The 26,237-nt window shown below is 34.0% G+C and overlaps 1 non-coding gene across 1 annotated transcript; it reads left to right on the forward strand.

Annotated features, from left to right (window-relative positions):
• The first annotated feature begins 12,875 nt into the window (after window positions 1-12,875).
• On the forward strand, window positions 12,876-12,981 carry LOC141515722 (U6 spliceosomal RNA). The gene has a single exon (XR_012476474.1). It is a non-coding gene; the product is annotated as a U6 spliceosomal RNA (small nuclear RNA).
• Window positions 12,982-26,237: the final 13,256 nt, after the last annotated feature.

Consider the following 26,237-nt stretch of genomic DNA (forward strand, 5'->3'; position numbering starts at 1 on the left):
CTAAAAAGAAAAGAGATTCTAAGAGGCAGAGGTAAGAAGGAAGAGCCTTCCAGATGTGGACACAGCCTAGGCAAAGGCCCAGTAACAGAAAATGGAATGTTGTATATGAGTAAGATCCAATAGGATGGTTAACTGAACAGTAGATTTCATGGAAGGGAGTAAGAATAGAGAGGTAGCCCGGAGCCAGAATGTCAAATGTTTTAAGAGATGAATCTGTGTTTTCCTGAGTGGCAATAAAGAGACTCATAATTGAGATCCACAATAACTCAAATGAATTTGTCTTAACCATTTACAATAGGAAAACTCATGTAGATAAAGAATATCTGTTGTTCAAACTATGAGATGTAATTGGATGGAAATTAATACATCTCAAATATGTAAGTATAGAAATAGATAGATATAAATATGCATAATGTATGTACACAAATGTATATGAGCATTTATTAATTTATATGTCATGAATAGGTATGTCAGCACATATATGTATGCATGTATTGGATGTATTTATTGCTGTGTGTTCATGAGTAAAAATTCAAATATACACATTCAAGTTTCAAGCTTGTTAAAAGGACTTTTTAGTTTTCCAAAGCCAATCCACCCTACTCCTCTCCTCAGTTCTGGGTTCTGCTTATTGTCCCTTCATAATGTTTGTGTGTGTGTGTGTGTGTGTGTGTGTGTGTGTGTGTGACAGAGTCAATGATATTTTGCAAGGTTTCTGTATTACTTTGTACTATTAAGTCTTTTAAAAAATATCAGCCTTTACCATTTTTAAGTAAAACACATACAAAGAAACCATAACATTTTTTTCAGATGTTTGCAACCCTTTCAAGAGGAGGGTTGTCAGTACTTTAAACATTTTGGTCGAACAGTTTCTAATATAAAATGATCTCTTATTCATAATCAATAATTATTTTGTAGTGATGATGTGGGTATTAAGAACATTTTCATTTGCTAAGATTTAAATGTTCATGCCAGCTTATGAAAATAGACATATTCCATTCATTACCATGACTAATAGAAAATGAAATGCCAAAATCTATTGACAATAAGTCAGAGCTTGTTTCAAAATATCTTTTACCTAAACTAGATCAATAGAAAAATTGCTTTTAAAATCACATAAGTGATTAATTTTCCATGGAAGAAGAGAAGGTGAGTTAGATATTGATAATATATTATTAACCACTATATTTTAGTAGTCTGATAACAGCATAAGTTACTATGGTTTATTAATACAGCAAAACCTGTATTGCCTAAAATTAAGTTCTATTTAAAAACAACTATTTGACTTGAAAACAAGGCAGCTGCTAGGATATCCTAGTGCCCTGATGAATTTCAACTATCTGAAATTTTCTTGCCTTAATTAGAAGCAAACTATATAAATTCCAAAGGAAATGTCATGCTAACACCTAACCAAAGGGAATATGAGCTAACTGCAATTTGTAGGAAAAAAAGACAGAATAAATGGGAAATTAGATCTTAAAAATAGATGCTCCAGCACATGTCATTTGCATTATAATAATCCTTTAGGTCATTAATTTTTTATTGGATATCTAAGTACCTATAATTCTTAAGATTAATAATGAACATTCATATTTATAGAACACTTTAAAATTTACAAAGCATTTTAATTACAACTACCTTGTGAGATAGATAATGAAAAATGCTATTATCCCTATTTTATAGGTGGGAACACCAAGGCTCATAGAGGTTATTGCTTACTTTAGTTTTATATCTAATTCTAATACCTAATTATCTAATAATCTACTATCTGTTGGGTTTCAAATGCAATTCTCTTTTAATTATATATCCAATGCCCCTTACACTCTGCTGCTTCTTAGAATTGATTTATTTCTAACCAATGAAGGGATAGAATCATCTGGTATCTGACCTTTTTGAAAAGTTAAAGGAAGTCTGTGCTTTCACTGCCTGCAAATTTAGCTGGGGGGAGGGACAGATCAATTTCAGAACTACCTAAGCTTGCTGATCTCTCCTCCAGTCTCTAAGAGACTTACCAGGCTACAACTATATCAGATTACCAACCCCTAAATATCTCTAAGCTAGAGTCACAAATGTTGGATCAGAACAGAGGCACTTTGCTGATCTTAAGAGGGAAGATAGATTTTAGCTTCCAACACAGTGCTTACCCCAAAGACCATCATAAATAACCAGTACCCTTCTATATCATATAAAGCAGTAAACAGAAATCAGAGAAGTTATACAGTTGCAATATAATTGATGAATACACAAGAAAAATAAGTTAATCATTGGGAATAATACAATATCAACTTAACCAAGAAGAAAAGGAATGATTTCACCAAAGGGAATCAGTTCTTTAGGGTTACAGGTGCTAGAAGTTGAGACATGATGAAAGCTGGCTCCCTTGGATTTTTTGTGGCTCTGAGGTTCCAATCTACCATTCAAAGTCTCTGCCTCACCTCTTTCTTACAACCTTTCTCTCTTGAGATTCTCATTTGAACCATGTCTCTGACAAACTGAAGGAAGTCCTTTCTCTACTCATGCAACATCGTAGCTTACTATTTTCTCAGTCAATCAGGAGTTACATCTCCTTATATATACATAGTAAGCATCACAGAATTCTTTCCAAGGAAAACCTACCTCACCAGGGTTGATGAAGGTTGCACTAATAAATCACATAATTGCATCCAACTGGTAGTGATCTAAAGTTGTAGCATAAGATAATTTAGAATGAAGCTTAAGGAGTCAGAAGTTGTAAAAGGAATATTTTAACTAGCTACTTTAGGATTTGATCAATCTGGTATATAAACTTCATGATATATAAATTTCCTTGGTGATCATCTATGTGTTTAAATACCTTAAATTAAGGTAGTGTAAGAATCTGTCTTTCAAGGTTTCCTTCAGCCAAGTCATTGATAAAATTGTTAAATAACTTGGGGCTGAGGATGGAATCCTAGAGAATTTCATTAAAGACAAATTAACATTTAGTCAATGGATTTGGGTTTTTTCTAGTCCTGTACAGTTACTAGCTAGTCCATATAAAGTACTAAACAAAAACTTTCTAACAGAATGTTAACGGATATCTAAAGTATGCTCTAGACCAGATATTTTTCATTTTTTTTTTTGTGAATTCCCCTAGTAAAGCCTAAGAACTCTTTTCAAAATAATGTTTTAAGTGTTCAAAATAAAATAGAATGCCCAAAATACTACAAAGGAAATCTGAAATTTAAATCAGTGTATATTAATTGCTGCTACAAGGAGACCAAATGAGCCCTGAAAGCAATTTAGTTAGCCAGCTTTTGACTTACTTGCCAAATCAGGAAATATGACTGCCAAAGAGAACATCAAGTTAGGATGTAAACTCATTTATAAAATTTTATGAAGAAAGATGATGAACAGAAGCAGCAGAGAGTTAAAAAAAAATCTAATTAAAGCCTGGCAAGATATCCCACTAAGCAAAGTCATCCCAAGGGCATTCAAGGATGAAAATAGAAAGAAGACTACAAAGAGAAGAAAAATGTAAGAGATTTTCAAAAATTATTATGACAAACTATTTTATGAGATCTGGAACACTACTACATCCAAAGAACCAAAGATGGTAATCATAAGGAGGACAATGGAAAGGTTTGTGGTAGGTGGGATCTGGTTACAATATTTAATAAGAAGGAACCTGGAAGAAAAACAGGCATAAAGGATGTCATCAAAGAATTCTGTATAAGAAATAGAAGATGAACTGATCATTTGATAAGAGTGAAGGATGAGCAGTGAATGGTCAAACATATGCCATTATTATGGTAGGAGAAATCTAGGAAGAATCCTAGGAATCCATCTTGTTGGGCTTCCAACACAATTTGGGGAATATAAGAATGAAATTTGTACAGATGACTTGCCAGTTGTACCAATAAAAGGTATTTCCAAATTGAGGACATGTACCCCTTTTTTGTATTTGATAACTGGATCTTTAGACAGCTCCTCCTTTACCTAGATTCAGAACTATTTCTCTTTGCTCTTTTAGAATTTCATTCTTTTTAAAATTAAATATTATTTTTCCAACTACAGGTAAAGAGAGTTTTCAACAATCCTTTTTGTAAGGTTTTGAGTTTCACATTTTTCTTCCTTCCTTCCTTCTCTTCCCTTCCCCTTGACAGAGAATAATTTAATATAGGGTGTTTGTGTGTATAAACTATGTTAACTGTGAGGAATATGGGGGTGCTTGGAGAGAATTGATGGTTTACATTTCAAAGACTGGGATCTGCTTGTATTGTTGTCTATGGGCAGCAATGTGAGTTAAGACAAAAGATTTAGCTTCAATCTTATCAAAACCTGAGATTAGGTCTGGACTGCTCCACCTAGTTCTGAGTTAACTAGGGTCTGCATCCTTCTCCTTTGTGTATACTGCTCAAGGAGGTAGCTGTTCTTGCTCATTAGCATAATGAACAGGTTGGGGAAAATGTATGGGTTCGAATTATATTAATTAGATTGTGACCCCAGCCAATGATTGGCACTAAGGGACAAAAATAAAGTCTTTCAAAGTACATATAACACCTAGTAGTTCCGGATTTGGGGGACCCTCTTCTCCTTGAGAGAGGTATGCCATTTATTAAAATGTCTTAATGAAAAACCATTTTAATCACTCTGGACTATATATATTCATGGGCCATTTATAGCATTAACCATCTTTCATACTAATGTTGTAAAAGAATCAGAACAAAAAAAAAAGGGAAAAAACCATGAAAGGGTAAAAAATAAAAAACCTAATCCAAATTTTAAAAATTGAAAAACAGCATGTTTTGGATACATTCAGACTCCATAGTTCTTTCTTAGTATATGGATGGTATTTTCCATCACAAGTCCTTTAGAATTGTCTTTGATCATTGTATTGCTGAGAAGAGCATAATTCAATGTTACTGTTAATATATACAATGTTCTTCTGGAGCTGCTCACTTCACTCAGCATCAGTTAATGCAAGTTTTTCCAGGCTTCAGAATTTCATTCTTAAAAGCTGCTCTTTTATCTTGGGTCAAATTCCTCTGCAGGTGAAATCTTCTGTTTGAACTTCAATATCCTTAACCTAATTTCCTTCTACCTTTCCAATCTTTTTTATTTTTTTTTTAGGCTTAACTAAATAGTTAAGTGTCTGAAACCGGATTTGAACCCAGGTGCTCCTGACTCCAAGGTTGCTTTATCCACTATGCCACCTAGCCACCCCAATCCAACCCTTTCCAATCTTCTTATACCTCATTTCCCCTTTGATCCAATGACAGTGACCTCCTGGCTATTCTACAAAGAAGACATTCCTATCTCTTAGCTTCAAAATTTTTCTTTGGCTGTCCCCCACAGCTGGAACTCTCTCCTTAACTCTATTATCTCTGATTTTTTTAAGTTTCAACTAAAATTTCATCTTTTATAGGAAGCCTTTCCCAACCCTCCTTTAATGCTAGTGTCTTTTCTAATAACTTCCCTTTTTTCTGCATATACCTTGTTTGTATATGTATGTATATATATGTATGTGTATGAATATTTATATATGAAGTCTTTGAAATCTACTCCATCATTACCCCCACTTACCCCAAAAAACCTTAGATGGTATGTCAGACTATATTTGACTTTCCTCTTCTTCATTATGAATTCCAAGATAAAATGATTTACTTCCTCTAAAAGTCTTCATTATTTCTACTTCAATTACTAGCTAATTCTTATTGCTCAAAATTATGTCAAAAATAACATTTCCTCCATCTTATAATTAAAGCAAGACAAGTATTTATTGGCTGCTCTGTCAGAGAATAATAATAATATTACTAGCTGGCATTTATATTGTACTTAAAAGTTTCGCAAAGCACTTTCCCATATCCTGTGTCATTTAAGAGGAGAAAAAAAGAAAGTGTTCCACCTCTAAGCCAATTTTGTAATCTGCCTTCTGAGCTCCTCATCTATTTCCCCCATTGGTTCAAATGTTCTGAAGCATACTCCCAGAACAAAACTTCTCACTTAACTGATCCTCTCTGCAATACTATCTTTTCTCTTTCTTCCTGTGTTTTCTCATATAAATACATATTAATGTTTCTCTACCCCTTATTTTTTTCTGTTCCTTTTTAATGAAGTATACCTTTCCAGAGTCATATTCCAATCATATGTTCCATTCTATCAAGTCTTACTTATCCATATGTGGGGATGTGATAATAAATGTTTATCAACTCATTCTCCAAGGGATAAAAAAGGATATAAAGCACAATTTTAAGTTTAGTCTAAATTTGTCTACTGGTGGTACAGAAAATTTAAGCTCACAAAATGTACTGAAGCAACATATCATTCCCCTGTTACTTCTAGGATGGTAATAGAACCTTCTCTGTTTAGAATTTAAAAATCCTTTATAATATAACTAAAAATGCATAACAGATCTGGCCTCAGACACTTAATAATTACCTAGCTGTGTGACCTTGGGCAAGTCACTTAACCCCATTGCTTTAAATAAAAAAATTTTTTAAAGAAATGCATAATATTTGGATAATGATGAGGTCAAAGTAGAGATCTTATCTTGAGGAGGCAAATTTAACCTCAGAGTCAGGGGTTGCTGGAACAAGTTCCAATACACAAACATCAGAAATTGAGGCTTGATTTACTGTTTTGTTGATTTTTTTCATATAATATGAAATATTGTGCTTTCTAATTTTAGAAAACAACCCATTGTATTTTGGATTTATTGCATTAAATATGTTAATCAATGTCAGAAACATTGACATTTAAACTATATTAGCTTGCCATAATTATATATAACTGCCATATTTCTAGAGGTATATGAGTGGACTGACAATCATTTAAAGGTTGTCTTTCTTGAGGTCTGTAATTATATATTAGATTTTTATCATCCTGAGAGATGAGAGCTGTGTTCTAATTCTGCCTTGGATACTTACTAGCTTTGCAATCATGGTCAAATTACTTAAACTCTCAGTTTTCATTTCCTTACCTGTACAAACAGAAATAATGATAATTGCTCTATCTCAGAGAACTATTGTGAGGAAAGCTCTGAAAAAACCTTAATGTGTTATAGAAATGTGAGTTATTATTATAAATAGTATTTTCCTTTCTCTGTTTATCCTGAGTTTTATTGGTTATACATAAAATGATGATTTTTGTGAGTTTCTTTTATAACTCATTGCCTTGCTAATGTCCCATATTAGCTCAATTAATTATTTTGTTCAATCTCTTAGATTTTCCAGATTTACTTTTATTATATTATATATTATAAGTATATTAAATATAAATTATTATATAAAATATATATTTATGTTATATAAATATTACAATATAATAATATATTATTATCTAGATTAATATTTATTATGTGCTGGACACTTTGCTAGATAGGATACAAGAATGAAAGTAAAACAGTTCTTACCTTCAACGAATTTACATTTAATAGTAATATTAAATATTACTAATAGCTAATATTTACATATAACTTTAAAGTTTACAAAACACTTTACTAAAGAATCTCACTTTATCTTTACAACAACTCTGATAGATACATCTTATTACCTAACAGTGAAGAAATTGAGGCAAATAAAAGTCATGACTTCAGGTCCAGCGCTTTATCCATTAGACTATCTGTATATGCAAACACATTATACAGGTGTCCCAAAAATCTCAATGCAACTTTAAGCTTATTTTTACGCTATCTTGATCTTATTTTAAGCCATTTTAAATCATGTTTTCTTGATAATAGGTATTAAGCTATTAAGCTTCCAACTGAACGAAGAGTTCTAGGGCACCCACCCTACCTATAAAATTTCATCTCCTAAATTTAAAAAAAATGCTCATTTCTTTCATTTCTTGCAGCTGTAACTTTATTTCATAACTTCTTTCCATTTGCTTATCTTTTATAGTTTAAAATTTGCTCGTATAATGTCAGGAGACATAGCAATCATATACTTTTCTTTCTTAATATTTTCTAGGATTCTCATATGTCTACAGTTTGTTCTCCCTAATCTATTTTTCATTTGTACTATTGTTATTCAATCATTTTTTTTTATTAAGTGTCCAACTTTTCATGACTCCATTTAGGGTTTTCTGAGCAAAGATACTGGAGCAGTTTACTAGTTCCTTCTCCAGCTCATTTATAGATGAAGAAACTGAGGCAAATAGAGTTAAGTGACTAGCCCAGGGTCTCACAGCTAATAAGTATCTGAGGCCAGATTTGAATCCAGGAAATGAATCTTCCTGAGTTTAGTCCCAGCACTCTTTCCATTGTTCCACCTAGCTGCCCCACTTCATATCTATAACTCTCACCAAATCTTTTTTGCATTTGTGTTACCTACTTACTGAGTTTCCCCACCCCATTTCCACCCCCCACCTAACACATTACCTGCCATTCTTTGCTTTACTGCACTAATTCTCTTTCTAACATTGCAATTCATGGTCTTATTGTGGGTCTTTGTAAGATTTTCCATTATCTTCTCCTGAGATATCGTAGCTCTATTCAGTTCTTTAATTTCTCCTGTGATTTGGTTGATGATTTGATTCCTCAAATTCATTTAAATGTATCTCTCAGGAGTTTTTCAATTTTGTATGTTCTGAAGCAACTTCTGGTAATAGCAATAGCTCATTTCTATAGGGCTTTTGAAAAAAGTGCTTTACATATGTTATCTCATTTAGTTAAAACTACTACCCAAAAGGTAGATCCTATAAACATTATTATTCCCCTTTTAAAAATTAACTAACAAGTTTCAAAGAGCTTAAATTATTTAATCATAGACACACAACTTGTCAGAGGCTAGACTGGACCCAAGTTCTCCACTGATTGTTTCATTGAACAATTCCTTTTGTTTTTGTTTTTGTTGTTTCACGAGGGTTTGTTTTTTCACCTTGTTTGTTTACTGCCTTTTTGGTAAGTTTTCATTATATTATAAAAATATCTAAGTCACTTTGTTTCTTTTTTTTTTTTGAAGGGATTGTGAGGAGCAACATTGCTTTATGACTTCTCTTTTGGTCATCCTCCTAAAAGATCTATTTCTTGACATATTTAACAGGGTAATGCTGAGCACTGCACACTATCAGACCTTGAGAGCACCAGGGCCCGGAGTTTATTTTTCTCAGCTATCCCAGGGTGAACAGATATCAGAGATCTTCTATGACAATCTTTCTAGGTTCAGAGTCAAAGATCAGAGAGGTTTGAAACCATTATATGTGTCCTAAAATCCTTTGGTAGTCTGGAAAAAAGGGGTGGCTAGGTGGCATAGTGGATAAAGCACTGGCCCTGGAGTTGGGAGTACCTGGGTTCAAATCCTGTCTCAGACATGTAATAATTACCTTGCTGTGTGGCCTTGGGCAAGCCACTTAATCCTGTTTGCCTTGCAAAAACCTAAACAGAAAAAAAGGTAGTCTGGAAAAACCTGCGAACATAATGAGTTTTTTTTGTTTTTTGCAAGGCAATGGGGTTGCCTTGACTTGCCCAAGGTCACACAGATAGATAATTATTAAGTGACTGAGGCCGGATTTGAACTCAGATCCTCCTGACTCCAGGGCCAGTGTTCTATCCACTGTGTCATCTAGCTGCCCCCAATAATGCTTTTAAATGATGATTTTAAAAGAAATTAAATTAAATTGGTTCTGTAAATAATCATAGCCTAGGGACAGCTAGGTGAGTCAGTGGTTAGAGCACCGCCCTGGAGTCAGGAGTACCTGAGTTCAAATCCAGTCTCAGACACTTAATAATTACCTAGCTGTGTGACCTTGGGCAAGCCACTCAACCCCATTGCCTTGCAAAAAAACTATTAAAAAAATAATCATAGCCTAAATAATGTTGGTCCTCTCCCCTCTGGGGAAGTAGCATATCAGGGCATCCAACTGAACAATAAATTAAAACTAAATAACACAGGCTTAACTAGAAATTTATTAGACCTCTAACTGTAATCAAGACAAAATAGACCTAATATCGAGGATTCAGCTTTGTTCCAGGCCTATGCCACTCACCTATCAGCTCTTTCTCTCTCAAAGAACAAATTGGGTAATGACAAATGGATAATAAACTTTGCTTTCCTACTTAAGTATGTCCATGTGACAAGAGCAAGAAGTTTTCCATTGACTATCACAAAAGGACATAATTCCTGGATCCAAGGAATTATGGTCAGGTAAACCTTGTCATCTGAAGGGAATCTTGTGCTTTTAGGATGGTGAGTTCCTTAGAGATATCAAAGCAACTATGAGTCACATACAAATACCTACATAAGACAGCAAAGGTAACAACAATATCTTATACATACATATATACATATATATAATTTAGTTTTTTTCTTAAAAAATTTCTTGTTTGAATAGTGACTTGTATTATTATTATTTCATTGTAGAAATCCTTGAAGCTATTTGATACTAGTATAATTTAGCATGCCAAATTCTAATTTTGGTTTGTTTTCCCTTCTGTTCCTAAATTGTAACTTGTAAATTGTAATTAACCAGTAACTTGTAAAATGTAAAATTCTACAGAATGAGGTAATTTCTAGAACTTTCTATGAGAATTTTTCACAGCAGTAGCTAAACCCATATATCTTGCGTCAAAAAAGGAACACTTGGCTGACAATCATCTCTATCCAGCAACCTGTTTATGTTCTAAAAAAAAAATCTTATTTCTAATAAAACTGAGCACAAAACAAATGCTGTGCTACTCCATTTGTTTGCTTGGAGACACCTCTGAGGAACCCACCATGGTTCCCTTCAAACCCCAAAATTTATCTGACTATTAGGTAAAGTCAGATCTTGGATCCAGGAATTATGTCCTTTTCTGATCATCAGTAAAGTACTTCTTTCTACTTGTCATATGCACAAACAATGCAGAAAAGCAAAGTTTATTACCTACTTTCCATTACCCAGTTTTTCCATGACAGGAGCAGAGCAGATGGAAGGTGGTATAGACTTAGAACAAAGGGGAACCCCTCATATTAATTCTATTTTGTGAGACCTGGAACAATGCTGAACCCTTATATTAAGTTCTTTCATAATCAAGTAGATGTAATACATAATACAACATTGCCAATAAATGATATTACCATAAGACTACTTCTTAAGCTTATATGTTTGTAAATTAAACCAATTGTATATAATCCACTTGAATACTTCTCATCTTCCCCTACAACTAGTTACAGAGAGCATCATTCCCATGCATTTCTCCTTAGTTTATATACTCAACTTTCATCTAAAGTCCCGGGGGAAGGGAGGGGTTCTTATCACTTTTGCTGAGTTCCGTTCATCCTTCTTGCATTTCCTACCATTTGCTGTGAATACCTCAAGTCTTTCCCCAAAGCCAGCATTAATTTATAATGAACTGTTCAAATGGCAGCTATGTTCACCTCTAACACTCTAACAGATTTATAGCAGCTTTAATCATCCTAAGAGATAAGTGAGCTAGCATGTATTTAGTGCTTTAAAGCACTATAGCTGTCATTATTTTTACATGTAATAATATATATATATTTATATATATATATATATATATATTATATACTACAATAAAGTGAGAATTATCTAAGTCTTAGGCATGACCAAAAAAAAACTGTAATGTATGATGGCTTATGCTATAAGTTTGCTGAACTATTCTAGCTTTGAAAGCATTCACTAATAATAGCTAGTATTTTTATTATGATTTAAGGTTTTCAAAGAGCTTCATAGGAGTTAAGTAACTTGCCCAGGGTCACCTAGCTATTAAGTGTCTGGGACAGGATTTAAACCCAGGTCTTCCTGATTCCCAGTCTTGTGTTCTATCCACTGTGCCATCTTACTATATAAATAGCTAGAATTTATGCAGCACTTTAAGATTTGCAAAGTGCTCTTTGCATGTTATCTCATTTGTTAGATTCAATTGAATTCAATTCAGCAAAGAACTATTTTTTTATTTTATAGTATCTTCCTAATTAGATGTTAAAACAATTTTTAAACTTTTTAAAAAATTTTTAATTCCAAATTCTTTCCCTCCTTCCTTCCTCTCCTCTGTGCCCAAGATGGTAAGCAATCTGATATAGTTTACACATGTTCAGCAAAGAATTATTAAGTATTTATTGGATATAAGGCATTATGTTTTGCATGGGAGATACAAAAAATCAATACAATACCTGTCCTCAAGGAGTTTGCTTTCTGCATCATATGTATGCATATAGGTATACAAGCTGATGTAATTTAAAGAAGCAAATATGACAACTGAGGAATGAATAGGGTCTTCATAAGGGAAGGGACATCTGAGTTGAGCCTTAAAGGAAGTATTCTTGTGGGGTAGAGTGAAGAAAGGTGTACATTCCAGACAAGAGAGACTGTAAGGTTGTGGCAGCAACACTGGAGCTCAGAAAACAGCTAGTGAATTTGCTTGGAACATAGAATATATTAGGGACAGTGTGGCTAGAAATTAAGGTAAAAAGATATGCTGGAACCAGATTGTAAAAGCCCTCAAGAGCCAAATTCAGTTTGTATTTCATCCTAGAGGCAAATGGAATTCATTGAAGGCTTTTAAAGATGGCAGAGGAGAGTGATGGAGTCACATGGTATGGCATTTGTATGGAAGTTGGACTGGAGAAGGGAAAGACTAGAGTTGGGGGGATGTATCTGAAGCCAGTGAATTTAGTGAAGAGAGAGGAGATCAATGCTATTGATACCCTAGTAATGAAATCAACAAGACTTAGCATCTTAGTTGGATATGGGAGTTGAGAGAGAAGAGTCAGTGATGATGATGAGGTAGCAAAGCTAGGTACCTTCAATGGAACAGAGAAGTCTGAAGAAGGGACAAAGATAATGAGTTAAATTTTAGATATGTTCAGCTAAAGTTTCGAAGGGGACATCTAGATGGAGTTGTTCTATAAGCGGTTAGAGATATAGTCAGAGTTTAGGAGAAAGATTGAAGCTGCATCTATAGAATTGGGAATCCATGTAGAAATGATCATTGAAATGTTTACTTTGACATTACAAAGAAGATTGGCATGGCTCCTGAGCAAGGATTACATATATTTTGTAGAACAATTCAAATTTTTACTTGTAATTTGACCATTAAAAGATCAATAAGCTTCCATTTAAAAAAAAAGTTATCATTGAAACCATCATTATACATAAAAATCACTGAAAAAGTGGGAAACAAATTGAAGCTTTAGCACAAAGCCTTGAGGCACATCCATACTTAAGGGATAGGATATCTATGATGATCAAACAAAGGAGATTGAGGAATAGCTGTCAGACAGAGAACAGTGGCAAGAGAAAGAAGTATTATGCAAAGGATACTTCTGAAAAAGCATACAGAAAAAAGGGGATGGATGGGGTCAGGATAGCTGAGGACTGAGAAAAGTCATTTCAACATTTAAGTAAGCATTTTGAAAGAGTCAGAAGACAAGTTGCAAAGCTTTGAGAAAATAAATGGATTAGTAAGGAAATGGAGGCAAAGAGTGTAAATAACTCTTGCTAGGTGTTTGGCATTGAAAAGGAGAGATACAAGGCAACAGTTTGGGATGTTTTAAAGGTGAAGGAAAAGGATTTTAAGTGTGACTTATTTCATGGACCCCAGGTTAGCAGAACTCTTCTGAAAACATACAAGGGAAAGTTGCTTAGATTCTGTTTGTAGTCTCGATGCATCTTTGGGTGGAGACTACTAAGGCAGGTTCTAAACTACCTGAATGGAGAGTGACTTGAAAAATGGCAGATTACAACAATAAGCTTCCAGACAGAATTATACACCCATATGATATGAACTTTTTTCCCTTTTAAAATCCAACCTTCTATCCCATAAAATAAAATAAAAAAGGAGAATACAGAGTGGCTTGGTCCCAAGCAGGAGTTCTGGACCCAACTCTTAAAAGTCTAAGGAGACTTGTTTTTTTTTTTGTTTGTGTGTTTGTTTTTGTTTTTTTAGGTTTTTGCAAGGCAAACAGGGTTAAGTGGCTTGCCCAAGGCCACATAGCTAGGTAATTATTAAATGTCTGAGACCAGATTTGAACCCAGGTACTCCTGACTCCAAGGCCGGTGCTTTATCCACTACGCCACCTAGCTACCCACTAAGGAGACTTGTTATTAAATTTTCATTATGAGCAGTTATACAACATTTATTATTTTGTGGATTATCAAGACTCAAGGAAGTGATAGAGAGAATTTTAATAATGTGGATTAAATTTTAAAGTATGTCTGGCTTATGAGGCTTTTTTACCTTTAAATAAAGCTGACTGTAAAATAGAAATCAGAGCTGGGAGTAAATTTAAGCTTGATAGACAGAAAAGTTTTCCAACAATTAGAATAATTCCAGAGTAGAATGAAATATCTTAGGGATTCCTTTTTTGTCTTTCAGCAAAGGCTAGATTTCTCAGTTATGTGTTTAATGGAGTTTCTTGTTCAGGTATGGATTGGACTAGATGATCTCTAAGGATCTTTCTAATTCAAATTCTGGGTTTCTGAGGGAGAGTCTAGAATTAGCAGTGGGGAGTAGCCAGATCTAGAGGGAGGTAAATTAAGTATCTGCCAGAGAAAACCAGAATTCTCTGAGTGCCAGAAGATGGATAATATATGAGAGAAGGAGAAGAGCTTAAATGAATGTTCATGATGCAACATGGGATCTTGAAGGAGGGTTGGAAGGTTGGGGAGAGAAGAACAGAGATTAGGAAGGAATAGGAGAGGTGTGATTGAAGAGAGACAGTAAGGGAAAGGATCTTTTCTTTTTTTCCCCCTCCAGAGAAAACAACTCAAAATCAAAGAAATTAAGGGAAAAGAGGTAGAAATTTGCTAACCACAGCCCTGGAGAGATACTTGTTTATCAAAAAACTCAAATGATTGAATTGGAAGAGGGGAGAGTTGGTGAAGAAACTCAATGGTAATGGCACCTGAGAGGGGCCTTATGGTAAAGAAGGCCTTTTGTTTGGTGAACCTGCCATAAATCATATCAGTGGTTCCATTTTGAATTCAGATCTTTAATGCAAGGATTCATAAACTTTTTTGTATCATGGACCCATTTGGCAATTGGTGAAGCCTATGGAACACCACTTTGAATAACTGAATAATATTTTTAAATGCAAAAATTAAAATACATACAATTACAAAGGATCATATTAAATGTAGTTATCAAGATATTTCTTTGAAAAAATTTACATATATAATATTAAAAACTTCTATTTTTACAGCTTTTCAGGTTTTTCCATCTTATAAGACTATTGAATCACTTCAAATTCTTTTTTCATATACCCTTATTGTCTTAGTGAAATCACATAACAATCCACCCAGTGACAGCCAGTAGCTAATTACAGAGTCACAGCACAGTACAAGTGATACTATTTCCATTTAAATTTATAAATGCCTTGTCAGCATGGAAACTATGCAAAGTTTTCCTAGAAACATTCTGTATTTCTATATTATCATTCATCCTCCTGAGTGTCTAGAGTTACTACACTATTGAATATAATCAGAAGAATTCTAAAGTTTCAAAAGGCTCCAGAAGAATTAAACACTTGACATTAATGTTTTATCAGGATCTTCAAATTAGTCTATTTGCCTTTGTTGTAGTCATCTGAGAAGAGGTGATAGAAAATGAAAATCATTTTAGAGAAGGCAGAAGACAAAGGATTCCATATTACATAAAGCACTCCTGTGAATTGTTTATCTCTCACAGACATGCATTGTAAATATAGTTTTATCTGTCCATGCAACCTTTCCTCCACTGCATATCAGTTTCTTGGTAAAGTGTTAACTTTTGAATTTAACTCATTAATCCGCTCTGTCATATTAAGGATGGTAATGACCTTGAAGCTTCATTCTAAGAAAAAAGTAATTTGGTGGGAATCAATTTTGCTTTGTCCTAGTTTCAGCATTTAGGAATGAAAAATAAAGTTAACAGTACTTTACAATGGAAATTTTTATATCTTGGCTAATTGTACCTCTAATATGAAAGAACCCACCTGTGGGGCTAAGTGCAATTAGACTGATTTATTGATGTATTTATGAGGTTGGGTCAAAATCATTACATTTCACATTAACCTAGATGTCTTAACTAGATGAAAATATTTCTCAATCAATGATAGCTGTCATTTATAAGGTGGTAAAAGGTTTGCAAGGTGCTTATTATCACAGAGGTGTCTTACAAATTCCCTATTCAACCATTCACTCATAGACCTTGGGTTAAGTGGAAAACTATTTGAAAGCTATTTGATCATCTACTATAGAAATAATGTAAAACTACCATAGAAAGCTATTTGATGAAGTGAAATGTCACCAGGCAAGAAGTCTGCTGTACTTGGCTGGGATGAGGGAATGAAACATGGGAGACTGTGTAACAGCATCAAGTGACTTAGAATAGAGGATTTCTGGAAATTGGAGGATACTTCAAAGTTATGGTAAAAAGCCCCCAGCAGAAAAAAATCACTTGGGGATTGGGCAGGAGTGGAGGAAAAATTCAGTTTGGATTCAACCAGGTATTCCCCTTTGAGGAGGGTATCCAGTTTCAAAAAGCCCAAAATATGTTGGACTTCCCATCTTCCTACTATGTCCCATGCCTTACCCAAGAACAGCAGCAATTTCCCTGGACCAGCTAGTGGCGATGTCTGTATTGGGAGTCGTGGAGAGATGGATGGAGATTCGCTGTGCTTAATAGGAATTTCTTGAGCATCCCATAAATGGGAGAATAAAAGACCTTCAACAAATAGAATTTGTGAATCACTCCTTTGCCATACATGCTAAGATGGAGCCCAGTTTCCCCTGGACTCTGTGTATACTTGTGCATAAATGTATCAGAAATGTTAGGAAGGATATCAAGAATAATAACTAACATATAGAGAGAGCTTACTATGTGCCTGACACTTGTGCTGTGTTTTATAATTATCTCATTTGTACCAAATGTTTTTTTTTTGTGTTAACTTAAGCTAAATGCTCTTTTCCAAAAGTGATGAACCTGACCAAATACATGATTTGCATTATAATCTTGGAGGAAAGTATGCAGGTATTTGAGCTAAGAAGTTTAGAGAATTACATGCCTCAAGGTTTAGCCTTGGAGCATTGGCAAATCAATTTGTCTGGGGATGAGGATTGTATGTATTAAATTTGTTAACCTTTTTTCCAGATAACAACTCATATTTATGTAGCACTTTGTGGTTTATAAGACATTTTCCTTAAATCCACATATATTATCATCACTAATTTATTCACATTTTTCAGAATGCAGAAGGCTTAAATGATTTCTCCAAAGTCATGAAATTGGCACACCACAAAGTAAGATTTTGAATACAGATCTTCTGACTTTTAGTTAATTTTTTTCTTCCAAAATTACTAAAATCCTGAAAAAAACAAACACAAACCCTGATATTCAACTGTTTTTATCTCCCATCATAGTGATGGGTTCACCTGGACCTGTGATTTCATTGATTATAGGGATCTCCAGATCAGGGACTTCCTTCTGCCAATGCACATTATATGAAACTATTCTAGGAGGAAACTGGTGGGAGTAGTGAAGGGGTGGAGACAAGTAATAAAGGCAGTGTGTATGTTAAGCCAATACTTGTTCTCAGGTTTTCCTATCTTCAAAGAAAATTCTTTATCCTCTATACAATCTACATCTTTGATGTAAGATAATTTAAAATCTAGATTTGGAAAACAAATTAATCATTTTTTCATCAACAAAAATATACTAATGTGCCAATTTTAGATTGGGGAAAGACTAATTTATCCCTTAAAGGTTACAATAGTTTGCAGGAAAATTTGTCCTACAGTAAGGAAAGAGGAACAAATTCTGATATCCAAAACCATCAATACCATCATGTAAAACCTTTGCAAATAAAGATATGGCCTAAATCTCTCCCTGCTACCACATCCCCACTCAGGTCTAAACTACAGCCTCATTGGACAAAGGGATCAGCACACATGTTGCTATGGTAACCAGAGCACCCTTGTTAAAGTTAACAAATAAAATTATCTTGCCGAAGAGATGTCCCCAGAGGATCTTATTAAATCAAATGGAAATAATATCCCAAAGCTCTTGTTTTTTCTTCTGAAAGCCACCTTTCTTTGGTTTATCAAAATGTGTACCTTAGAGGTGACAAAGAGCTATGGTTTTTTAAAAAAAGAGCTATGTTTGCTATAAAATCTTAGATGACTGTGTTTTCCATGTAGGGAAAAGCTCAGATTTGGTTTATTTTCTTTGTATTAGATCACATTATCACTGCTTGACTGTTGCAATTAGTTTCCAGTTGGTTTTTCTCCGTAGGGATAGAAAAAAAATTTTAAAAAAATCATAATTCTTAAAGGAATTTTTTTAAAGCATCTTGGATCCTTTCCCCACCCAAATCACTCACCTCTTGGGAAAAGATGAACATAAGACCTTTCGAGCAAGGTCTTTCACTCATGCATATCCACCCATACACCCACACAGGCTTTCTCAATAAAAAGCAAGGAAACTAGGGTTTCTGTGTGTAGCAAGAGACTCCCTGCCAAGCTAAACAATGCTATAAGCTCCAGACACTCTGTGGGAACTTGCAGGAGCAGTAGGAAAATTGGCTGGTCCTTTTTTTTCCTTCTTATTTCTTTTTTTTGGAGATGAAAGTTTGTACATTTGTTTCCTTTTTACCAGACCAAGGTTAACTGCCTCATTTACCAGTGTGTTACAAAATTCAACAGAACACAGGGCAAAAAAATATTGTATTTCTACATCATCTTGCTTTCTCTCTCATCATCTACCTGCCAATGATAAACAGAAATGGACTTCTGACAGTCCTGACTTAAAAAAAGAATTACCAATACTATAGGTGCTACCATTTAGTGAGCTTAGGCACCCCATTTTGAACCCCACATCTGAACCCTATTCTGTGGTTTTGAGATACCTGAATTTTAAAAGTAAGCTGCCTTTGACATGATAAATTTATTCTTGAGTTTCTAGCAATCCCATTTATGACTAGAACCCAATTAGGAGGGAAGTGAATCACAAAATCAAGAATTTATGTAAATTGTACTTGGGCACAGAGACAAGGTTTTTTCCCACATTATACAAGTGGGCATAGAAATATTCATTTTCTTAGGATCATATGGGATATAATGGGTGGAAAGGCTTAATGAGATCGACACGGGCAAGAACTGACAAGGGACTGACTGGAGAAACTTCAGACCCTCTACAACAGCCTTGAGATCCAGGTTTCTTGCAGGGAATATCCCAAATTGATCATATTACCAGTCCATTTACTCTTTTTTTATTTTTATTTTTTTATTTTAGGCAATGGGGTTAAGTGACTTGCCCAAGAGTGCCTGAGGCCAGAGTTGAACGAACGTCCTCCTGACTCCAGGGCCAGTGCTCTATCCACTGTGCCACCTCTCTGCCCCTAGCCCATATACTCGTACAGAAAATCTCATGTTCCATATGAGATAAAGAAAATGTGCCCACCCCTACTACTACCACTTCTGGCTAACTATAGAGTTGGCTTATTCATCAGGATTCAGCCAACCAAGCACCTTATTATTTAGTGACTAAAGATCAGAAGTTATTGTCTGGGAAGAAGGGGATGCTTTATTTCTTATACCTCCAAAAAGGAGTGTTGGATTGAACCCCCTTCTCTTGGAGCTGGGCCCAGTTTCTTAAGTTCGATTGAAAGGCTATATAATCCAAGCATCTATCCATTAACATATCGACATCTTCCCAGAGTGTTTTTAACAAATCTAGTAGAGACCCCTAGTGTTTGCTTTTAAATTACAGTTTGGTTAAAAAAAAAAAAAGCAAAAACAGGTCATTCAAGGGTAGGTTGCATTGGTTTTTGCAAGAGTGACAGTGCTAGGATTCAAGACCGGATGAATCTTATTTCAAATACATTTTTACTGGCGATAAGGCCCCTCAATCCTTCCACTTGCCCAACTGGCTGATTTATAAACAACAAAAATTTCATATGCTTTTACTCTTACTGATTAGCTTCTCCTATCTTTTATCTCATATAGTGTTTCTCAATTATCCTAGACAATTCCCTTATTTCATTAGATTTTTCTTCTTACATGGAAGCCTACAGCAAAGAGTAGTAGCAGCCTTTTAGTTTGGAAACCATCCTTGGGGGTGTAGTTTGAACAAATTGTTGGTTTTTCTCCTTTGAAAACATGAAATTGGGGATGGCTAAGTGGCACAGTCAATAGAGCATGTCCCTGGAATCAGGAGTACCTGTGTTCAAATCCGACCTCAGACACTTAATAATTACCTAGCTGTGTGGCCTTGGGCAAGCCACTTTAACCCCATTTGCCTCACAAAAAAAAAACCCTAAAAAAAAAAGAAAATGTGAAATTGACCTATATATAAAATCATTTATAGCAGTTCTTTTTGTGGTGTCAAAGAATTGAAAATTGAGCAGGGGGGATGTCTGTCAATTGAGTAATGGCTAAAATGTTGTTGATTGTGATGGAATACTAATTGTGCTATATTAAATTATGAATAGGATGCTTTCAAAAAATTTGGAAAGTCTTACATGAACCAATACAAAGTGAAGAGTAGAAATAGGAAAATATCAAATAAGAATATTTTAAATTTATTTTATTTTTAATTTATGGAATAAAATGAGCATTGCAAAAACAGAATAATTTAAAAAGATGATCATCATGAAACTACAAATCTATTAAGTACAATTTGCTATTCCTTTTAGGTATACAATAAAGCTGGAATGTAAATTTCTTTTTTTTTCTTTTTTCCATCCCTCCCCTCTAAAGATGGCTACTATTAGACACAAATATGTATATATGTGTAATATATATGTATATTCAAAATCATTCTATACATACTTCTATTTAACAGTCTTTCTCTGGATAAAGATAACATCGTCCTTCATATGTCCTTTGTAGTTAATTTGGATATTTATAAAAGTAAAAAGGATTTATTCACTTAATGTCATTCTTAAAATAATATTGCAGTTATATGATCAACTTAGCTGTTCTCAGCAATACAAAAATGTGAAACAATTCTGAAGGACTTACATTAAAAATGCTATCTGACTACAGACCAAAGCATACTATTTTTTTCCTTTATGTGTGTGAGGAAGGGTTGGTCTATGTTATCTTTCACATTATTAATATAGAAATATATTTCATATGACTACATAGATGTAACCTACATAAAATTATAAAATTGTAGCTTTACCTTTTAGATAACAGCAAAGGTGACATTTAGATATTTGCTTTAAAATTAGAGAGTATGACTTGCTCAAATAATTTAAGATTGCATTGTTTCTCAAGAAATTATATACAAGTCTAGTTATAAAACACTGGCAATGGTGCCTGAAATAGCTAAATGAAATTAGAACTAAGTAAAGAGATAAGTAACTGCTATACAATTGCCAGCAGGAACATTTGCCACCATAATTAAGCAAAAGGCCAAACTCAAAAAAAAAAAAACGTTTTAGGAAGAAAATAAATTCTGCTTAGTAATTTGATATGATATCCTAGAACCATATTATATGTAGAATATTTTTTAAATTGCATAGGCCTTAAGCCATGTGGAATTAAAGAAGAAACTTGTATAGATTGGGCACTGTAATTCACATATCTTGAAATAAAACATTTTTAGCTCATTAAAGGAAAAAAATAAATTAGCTTACAAGGGAAACAGAAACCGAAGCAGAAAGAAGACATAAAATTAAATGTGAAAACTAATGAGGTGACCTACTTAGAGATGGAGAGACAAGGCCTTGCAACATAATATGAAATAATGAAATATGATTTGGAAGCAGAAAATATAGAATTAAATTATCAGAAATGGACCAGGAAAAAAGTTATTAAATCAAGGCAAAGAGGTCCCCACTAACTTGTAACAGAGGTTATCTAAGTTGTAAGAGATAAACAAAGAATTGGAGAAAATGAAGTGGTAATGTCAAAGGAAGAAATTAAAAATCATAATTAGACTTAAATGTGATTTTTTGACTTGCAACTCAGTAAAAATGGAAAAGAAAGCACAATATGAATTAAAGGCAGAAATAGAAAGGAAAAAAGAGAGCTAAGCATATACCATACCCTAACTGCTATTAGGTTAGCAAATGTGTTACATAGAACAGAGACAAGCCAAGATTTTGTCAGTGAATACTTAGTTGACCTCAGCCCCCAAGACTATTGGTTCTAATTTCCAACAGTGACAGACAGTTCTGTCAACAACAGAAAGAACAGTTGGGGAATATTTGCCAATGAATACCTGTTATTCATTGGAATAAATGTTCTCATTCTCTTAACTGCTAAAGGAGTCTCTGACAAAAGCATTCCATAGGAACTAATGGCCAGGTGGAAGAAATGGAAATCTTTTAGGTCTTCTAGGGTTTAGGGAACAGAGAGACAGATAGACACTCAAAAGATTAGGGCTATTAGAAGTGTAAAGTCTCATGAACTTTGCCCGAAGAATAATCTAGCACTGGAAAGGACATCAAGGGTCATCTAGTTGGAAAGAAAATAAAGTCTACTTTAGTATATTCTACCAGTTGTTAATTATTATGAAATCTATCTTAACATCCCTGCCCCATCTTCTTAATCTAAATTGAGTGGGCCTTTTCCACATCTAGTTTGAAATAAAATTATTCATTCATGGCACATTTCATCGAGAACAGAAACTTATAGGCAATAATACCCAACCTTTGAAGCTGTGACATATATAAGTGTTGAGTACCAAACTCCATATGTGTGTGTGTGTGTGTGTGTGTGTGTGTGTGTGTGTGTGAATTTTAAATACAAAATGAAGCATCAAAACTGGAATGCATATGTATGTCCTATATATATATATGTATATATATATTACACACTACTAAAATAGACATACATATATACATATTACACACTACTAAAATAGACAAACATATATATATGTTTGTCCTATATATAAAAATTTTATCTGGTAATTCAATACTATGTATGCACAGGAGAAACATTTTTGGAGAGAATTCCTGTAAAATAGCATTTTACTTGACTCAGACTATTTTTTTTTACAACAAATAATCAACAAATATTTAATAAGTGCCCATCTTGTGCCAGACATTGTACTATCTTCACTTTCAAGGCAATTTTTGGTCATGATTTCAGAAAATCCCTCAGTACCCTCAAAATCATGGCATCCCAGGAATGGAGAGGTGGAATAGGCTAAGATACTTCATGTGAAAGAGTCAAGAAATAGCTTTTGCAAAGGTATGGAAGGGAGGAAAGTGAAGGGGAATGAAAGAGCCTTCATTCTCATCAGAAATGGCTCAGAAAGGAAACAATATACATACTTAATAAGGTATAGAAATCTAGAGGAAAAAAGGAGAAAAGGGGTATGGGAGAAAGGGGACAGGGGAGGGGGGATATAGGTGATAGAGGAGAGGGTATATCATGAGAGATGACTGTCAGATATAACATATTTAATTTTTTACTTTTTTGCATGGTGGTGGGCTTGGGTGGTCTGTCTGGGCCATGGGGCCCAATGGTTGCTGGATCTCTGGGGTGGGATGTTGGTTTGAGGCCTCTTGGCCCCAGGGCCAGTGCTCGGTCCATTGTTCCACTTAGCTGCCCCATATCACATTTTAGGAGAGGGACAGAGAGAAAGGAGAGAGAAAATATAATAGATGGTAGTAGGGAGGAATGGATGGAGGGAATTACAATCAGCAACAGCAACTGTGGGAAAAAATATGGAGGTGACTTCTCTGATGGTCTTATGATAAAGAATTTGATCCACCCCAGAGACAGAGCTGATAGTATCAGAACACAGACTGAAGCACATTTTTTTTCCTCTTTTTTTCATTTTATTTCTCATGAGGATTTTTAGTTTTGTGGGGGTGAAGGAGATTATGTTTAATCTTAAAACAAGACTATTTTAGTAGTGTGTAAATAAATAAAAATATAAATTAAAAAAAGAGAGAAACGTGGCGGCTAGGTGGCGTAGTGGATAGAGCACTGGCCCTGGAGTCAGGAGTACCTGGGTTCAAATCCGGTCTCAGACACTTAACAATTGCTTAGCTGTGTGGCCTTGGGCAAGCCACTTAACCCCATTTGCCTTGCAAAAACCTAAAAAAAGAGAAAAAAAAGGAATGGAACTCTTCTGGGTATATTCTGCTCACTTTAAGGCATGTTTATTTCTTTGAAGCTATTTCCATTTCTTCATCATGCATAACAAGGATTGTGATATCAGATTGCAAATGTAGTGGTTTAAGTGTGATTGATGAAAAAAAGACTTTGTTTCAGGAAGCTACATTCCTCACCTCCATTTTCCTGTTTACTATATTTCTCTTACTTTTGTCCTTAAAAACTTTCAAGGGGTGGCTAGGTGGCACAGTGGAGAGAGCACAGGCCCTGGAGTCAGGAGTACCTGAGTTCAAATCCAGCCTCAGACATTTAATAATTACCTAGCTGTGTGGGGTTGGGCAAGTCACTTAACTCCATTTGCCTTACAAAAAAAACCTAAATAAAAATTTTTAAAAAATTTAAAAAAACTTTCAAGATCGTCTGGCTTAATTGAATCATTCAACAAGTTTTTTTGTAAACTTGTTTTTCATTTCAATGATTCTGTTTTAAAGGTTATAATGCTCATGATCCTTTGTCATCCTTTAACATTTTACCAATATATGCTAAATTAGTGTTGCCCAGGACTGCCAGATCTCTTCATTTGGCAAAGAAATTAAAAGTTTGCCAACTGATTTTAATTTTTTTTGTTACTGATTTACATTGAGAAATCCTTCCTTAGGAAATGGTAATGATCTATTTCAATGTCTTTTCTTTTATCTATTTCTCATTTGGAAATATCAACAATTTGTTTAATCAAGTCAAATTAGAATGACCTCAATAATATACTGTAAGTTTGAATTTTTATTCTTCCAATTTGGTATTTATTTCTGTCATTTCTCTATTATAGATGGGCATAGTAGCCAATTTGCAAATAGATCTCACATCAGTTAACAATTGTTTCTCCTGTATTAGCTTCATTTTTTTTGTGATATTATTCTATGTTCACCATCCAGGGCCTCTCGAAGAAATTATTTATGATATGTATGTATGAGGTTTTTATACAGTCTATAAATCTTTGTTCTATATCTCTTTTCTTACTCCTAAAGCATATTTACCAACACAATTTTTTGTCATGCTTACCTATGCCCACCTTAACACTAATTATAGTTACATTCAGAGGATTTTACCACATTCTTAGTAGACTTCTCTACTTTCTCTTTGTTGTTATTGTTGTTATTGTTGTTGTTTCAGATATTGGCACCTAAGCTGCAATTATTTGTATTTGCAAATATTTATCACAAAGTCTATAATACTAGATGATGAAATATAGCATGAAATGTTTCTCATTCCTTTTAGATTAACAATAAAACCTATTCCTTTGTTTTATTCTCCAGGAAAGACCCATGAGCCATCCTTTTATTTAATTATAACTTCCTTTTATCTTCTAGTTTCATTTCTAACAAGAATCTCAACTTTGAGATGATTCATTTACTCCAAAAGTTTGTCCACTCACTGATCACTAAACAAATTTCTCACACTGAGGATACCAATAGTTAAATTAATGTTTATAGACACTAAGTTCAAGAATTTCAATGAACAAAAGCCTTATTTCATGTAAAGATGAAAGTCGCTTAAATTGAATATTAAGTGAAAATTTAATTCTGTGAGAATTCCTCCCAACACCTATAATCACATAGGTAATGAATGTTAATTATAATTCACAATTTTAAATTGCTCTTTTATCTTTTACTATTGAAAAACTTCTCCTTTGATTTCAAGATGTTGCTGAACTTACATATTTATATATGCTTACTACATATAGTAAATATGTATTAGATATATTTGCTGCATATAATACATATAGTATCTATGTACTGTTTATATACCATATATTTACTATAATGTTCTTTTGAAATCTTTTTTTAAGGTTTTGTTGGGTTTTTTTTGCAAGGCAAATGGGGTTAAGTGGCTTGTCCAATGCCACACAGCTAGGTAATTATTAAGTGTCTGAGGCCGGATTTGAACCCAGGTACTCCTGACTTCAGGGCCAGTGTTCTATCCACTGTGCCACCTATCTGCCCTCTTCTTTTGAAATCTTAACACCTTCTTCCCTCAGAAACTTGAAATAAATTTGTAGAGCATCTTTGCAATTTAGCATAAAAAAAATTCTCTGCACATACTGGAACCATTTTAATTGATGACCTCAGGGAAATGGAAATGATAATGTTGATTTTTAGCGAAATAGGTAACAAAGTCATGTAGAAGAATTTTATGCTTTAGCTTTGATCTCCTGTAAGCAAGAATCTAACAGTAATATAGAATTTATTATAATAAAAAAAGAAATTGGCCAAGGAAGATGA

Source organism: Macrotis lagotis, chromosome 2 (assembly GCF_037893015.1).
Source record: "Macrotis lagotis isolate mMagLag1 chromosome 2, bilby.v1.9.chrom.fasta, whole genome shotgun sequence".
NCBI classification, from domain to species: Eukaryota; Metazoa; Chordata; class Mammalia; order Peramelemorphia; family Peramelidae; genus Macrotis; species Macrotis lagotis.